The following is a 5,741-nucleotide window of genomic DNA, read 5'->3' on the forward strand; positions in this document are numbered from 1 at the left end:
GCTTCCTTCTTTTCCCAATGTGCGGTAACACGTTACCTCAGAAGTGGAAGCTTAGCTATAAAAACTGTTTCCTTAGTTGTATTAAAGATGTTGTATCCTTCTTGATTTCCAAAGAAAGGTGGAATCAAATGGATTATACAAGAACACTTAATCTAGGTGTTTCCAAAAAATTCCTCTCTTGAAAGACTCACCAGAGACCCCATACCCTAGGGGGAGGGAATCTAAAACTGTGGTGGTCTCCTCTTAGGTGAGGGGGCATGTCCCATTATTCACTTAGTATTCAGTGTCCTATAATCTCTAGAAAGCCAGAAGTTTTGTGTGTCCAAGCCTGTTTTTCTCATAGTGTGCATGATCAGAACTTTCTGGAGTGCTTGTTCGAAGTATAGACCTGAGCTCCTTCCCTAACCTTGTGGACCAGAGTGTCTGGGGGCAGAACCAGGAATATGCATATTTAATAAGTTCTGCACTTGAATGTTATGCTCTTCAATCTTGAGAACCTCTGGTTTAAACAGGCCACCCCAGGTGGGAGAATTCAACATATTTTCATCTGAAGGCTTGACAAGTGGAAAGGATTATCCAGGTTTGCTCCCACTCTTTACCTTTACAACCAAAGGGTAAAGTAGGAGGTGAACAATATGCATGATTGGCGGTCTAAATGACATGGGATTAGAGTGTTTTAGGAATAGTTTAACACAGATTTATTGAGTAACTTTTCTATAGCAAGCACTATGCTAGGCAGTGGAGAAATACAGATGAATACAACATCGTGCACATGTACCCAATATTTAGAGCAGCGTTGTCAAAAATGGCTAAATTATGGAAAGAGCCTACATATCCATCAACTGGTGAATGGATGAAGAAGATGTGGTTTATACAAACAATGGAATACTACCGGTGATGAAAAAGAATGAAATCTTTCCATTTGCAACAACATGGATGGAACTAGAATGTATTATGCTAAGCAAAATAAGTCAGTCAGAGAAAGACATATCATGTTATTTTACTCATATGTGGAATTTGAGAAACTCAACAGATAAACATAGGGGAAGGGAAGAAAAATAAGATAAAAACAAAGAGGGAGGCAAATCATAAGAGACTCTTAAATAGAGAACAAACTGAGGGTTGCTGGAGGTGAGGTGGGTGGGGGGGATGAGTCAAATGGGTGATGGACATTAAGGAGGACACTTGTTGGGATGAGCACTGGGTGTCCTATGTAGTAGATGAATCACTGGGTTCTACTCCTGAAGCCAACATCACACTGTATGTTAACTAACTTGAATATAAATTTTTAAAAATGGCCAAAAAAAAAAAAAGACATGATGACCATCTGCAAACAACTTGCAAATAATAGGGAAGGGAAATGATTCCTTCACGATGACGTGGTAAATACAGAGCTGGAGTCCTGTAAAGGACCTGGAGAAGAAAAAGCAGCAGCATCATACTACTTTGCAACTTCCTGCTCTGGGTGCAACTGACACACAGGGAAACACATAAATCTTTTTGTGTGCAGCTCAATAAATTTTCACACATGCATACATCCATTATAACCACCACCTAGATCAAGATACAGAGCATTTTCAGCATCTCAGAAGGCTCCTTTGGGTGCCCTTACTTCCAGTAACTCTCCTTAAAATGTGACCATTTTTCTGGCTTCTGTCACCATAGAGTACTATTGTCTGGTTTTTCATCTAAATCGAATCACTCATGGGTTGTTCTTCTTTAGTCTGGTTTCATTCATTCAACATTCTGCTGTGGCATAATACTACAATTATAATGTATATGTATATATATATATATATATATATACACACATAGTGTATATATATATATACACATAGTATAATTGTAGTATATATAAATATATACACATATATATGTGTATATATATATACACACACACATACTACGTATATATACTACAATTATACTATATATATACATATATATACACACACTAAGTATATATACTACAATTATACTATATATATATATATATATATATACACACACACTACATAGTATTAACTACAATTACACTCCAATTGATTCATCTGACCACAGATGGTCATTTGGATCATTTCTAGTTTGGGGCTATAATGAATAAAGCTGTTATGAACCATCTTGCATGTCTTTTGGTGCCTCACATCTATTGGGTTTACACCCATTAGTGACGTTGCTGGGTCAGAATGTTGCATAAATTCATCTTTAGATAAAACTGCTAACTTTTCCAAAGTAGCTGTGCTATTTTCCAATCCCAGAAGCAGTGTACAAGGGTCTCAGTTGTTCTGTATTCTTGCCAACATTTGGAATTTTCAGTCTTTTTAATCTTGGTCATTTGTGTGCACACACCTGTGTGTTGCCCATGTGCATGGGGCAGTATTTGCTAGTATCTCAATTATGTTTTAATTTGCATTTCTGTCATGAGTCATGATGTTGAGTAACTTTGCACATGCTTATTGGTCATTTGGATATCTTGTTTTGTAAAGTGTTGTTCCAAGTCTTTTGCTCATATTTTAAAATCTGATTACTCCTACTGATTTGTAGGAGTTTTAAACATAGTTTAGTCTACAAGTGCTTTGTTGGGTATATCTGTTGCATGTATCCTTTCCCAGCCTAACACTTGCCTTTGTCTTTTAATAATGTCATCTGAAGTTCTTTATTTTAACAACATCTGATTTATCTACATGAGGTCCTAATCCTTTCTACACATAGTCCCATCCTCACTGACTTCTTTTCAGCCCCATCCCTGATATCAGGAGCTGCTTTAGTCCTCTTTGTCTGGCTGTTTCCATCTGATAAGAGAGAGGAAGGGTAGTTCTTCATTTTGGATCCCATAAATGTAACTTACTTATAAAGGTGAACAGTGTACAATGTTTCAGTTTGGATTCCTGTTTCCATTAAGCTGTCATCAAGACCTGGGTGACAACTGTAAAAACATGGAGTGAAACTCATCTCTTTCAACACTATACTCAGCTGCCTACAGCCAGACCCAACCCAGTTGTAATCTTCCCCTCTCTCTGCCCCCCTCCCAGTGTCCAGTTGTCTCTGTTGCTGTTTGATTTTGCTGTGACCACTGCTGCTTCTCTTGGCAGAGCCCCCACCCCCACCCCCAACCCCACTCCCGCCCCCACCAATTGCCCTCCAGCACTGTTCCACAGCCCTGGAAGTTGGAAGGTACTTTCCCTTCTCATGATTTCAGTGAGCTGATGGGTGGGGGGCAGACTCTCAGTGACAAGCACTCTTTTGGAAGGATCCCTAACAGGCAGCCCACCTCATTCTTTGGGGTTCGAAGTCTGCCTTGCAACTTCAAAAATGTTTTCTTTTGACCAGAGTAGGAGGCCTCTAAGTTCAACACTCTGGGCCATTCTAAGGAAAATATTTTAGAAGAAAAAGATGGTTGTGGTGGTTTGAATACTTTCCTAAAGTGATTTTCCTCTGAACACCTCCTACTTACCCCCATTGCCATGCCAGAGGCTTCCCAGGCTCATGTCATTATTCTGTCTCCAATGTGACTGTGGGTAACAATCAGCCCAGGTGGGAAAGATGTGTCAAAAGCACCAAACAAAACTACTCTTTGACATCTCCATATTCTCATACTGCCAAAGCTGTACCTCTTGGCCACATGTCCTGGACAACCTGGCCCACCTATAAATGAGGACACCAACCCACAATACCTGTTCTAATTGACTATCTTTCTTCAGCACTTCCTGAAGAAATAGGGCCCAGAGTCCTTTCTCTCTTTTCTCTATCATTTGTAGGAGTGGAATTGTGACAAAGCATTTTTGTTTGAAAGATTAATTTTCTACTGCCAAAGTGGAATGTTTACCCAATGCACCCTGGAGCCGGCAGCCTCGGAGAGCCCTGTGCTCTAAGGACTCATTGTTTTGCTCATTCTCTGGACAATCAAACTGGTGTGTCAGATGTGACAAGAGCACCCGACACCAAGAGAAGGACAGTAATTGCTTTACTGGAGAAAAAAATAAAATGGACTTGTCTTTTGTAGACAGTTTGGCCTCTTGGAAGCTGTGAAACTACAACTTCCGGTTCATTTCCCTGGATAATTGATGTTTTCTTCCTTTGGCATTAAAAGAAATACAAAAAAACAATGTTTTAAAGATAGAATCCTGTATTTCATTTCCCACTTCATTCTGGGAGCTAATGGCGTTGGTTAAGTCTAGGAAATACCCCATCCAAGCATCAAATGCTAGAGAGCAACGGAAGCCCATATCTGGTGGTTTTTGTTGGCTGCTAGTGGCTCTGACGCTCTCTTAGGAGATGATGTGTAGTGTGTGGGCAGATCTGGACTTCATGGCTTTAAAAAATCCCCTTAACATGGAGGTTCCTGAAACCCAGGAGATTTTCCATCTGTCTCCTTTGCAGGATTCATGTTGGGGAGGGGCAAATAACACAGGCATTTTGGATTCCCAGAATCACATTTTGAAAACTCTGTTTAATAAAACATGGATTTAACTCTCCCAGTTAATTTGTGCCTCCTGTTCATTTTTAAGGAAAATAAAATCCTCGGGCTTCTGTTTCCTTGGAACCAAAGTCATAAAGATGTTACTTTCTAAGTATCATATTTTGAAAAAGTCATTGTTCAAGAAGACTTCTTTAAAAATAAAATTTTAAGAAAAATATTCTTAACGGTGGTGAATGGAGGCTCAGTCTGGTCCTCAACCATGAATTTGGGGTGGACTCTGAAATTAACTATGGGGTACTCGCAGGCTAGTTTGAAGGGGAAAAATAAGCGAAAAGAAAAAAAATGTTCAGATAGCCTCTTGGTTCCCTTCAGCCGTTTTATGGGGCTCTCATTCTTTCTTAGGTGTAAGTCATTAATCTACCAGTGCTCATAGGCAGATCACCCCTGTGGTTTCAAATGGAAGCTCTCCTTTCAGAAGATAGTCTTTTTATAATTCTTCAAGTTGCACCCTCACTACTGGCTTTATGAGATAGCATATTTGGAAGGATTTTGGCTGGAGAATTCATTCCTTCACCACTTTCCATAGAATCCTAAATTTATAAACTTCTCTAACCCAATCAGATCTTTGCTTTTACCCACCCTTATAATTTGAAAATATATAGTTTAGGTTTTTTTCTTCAATGACTTCCAAAATTTTGCCAATTTTGGCATGTCTCAGTTTAACCAGACAAATGAAGTGCTTTTCTTAGAATTGAGCAGACACCCTGATGCAAGTTCTAAAATCTGAAGATCCTGCCTACTCCCTCTGAAACCCAAATGATCAGCCAAGCAAAAGGATCCTCTTTAACCAACAAAGAATCCAAATGCTTTCATCCAGTAAGTGGAAAGCACAGACTGAGACAGCCCTGTTTCATGGGTGAGAAATGAAACTCTTATCCCAAATCACCAGGTTAAACTGTGACTTCCACAATTTAGAAGTCTTGTTTATATCATTTCCTTAGTAATGAGATGCAGTTTCTGCAAATAGTGCAGAAGGGCCAAGCATTATTTACATTCACTCCATCTCTTTGTGGCCATGAAAAGAATGATCTAATTCTGTACCATAAACGCTATTATCTGTAGCCAGTGTGTCCTGTGGCTCTAAAGGCCCAAAGGGTGGAATGGCTATACTGTTGGTAGTCCTGCAAAAATGCTAGTTTCATACTCTATGCAAATGTAGGCAACACACTTTACTTCCATTTCTGAGGTTCCAAGGTCTCTGCTGAAGGAGAGCACTGAGTTTCACAACACAGTTGGGCCATCTCCTTTGAAATGTTTTTTC

This window comes from Prionailurus viverrinus, chromosome B2 (genome assembly GCF_022837055.1).
Source record: "Prionailurus viverrinus isolate Anna chromosome B2, UM_Priviv_1.0, whole genome shotgun sequence".
Taxonomy (NCBI): domain Eukaryota; kingdom Metazoa; phylum Chordata; class Mammalia; order Carnivora; family Felidae; genus Prionailurus; species Prionailurus viverrinus.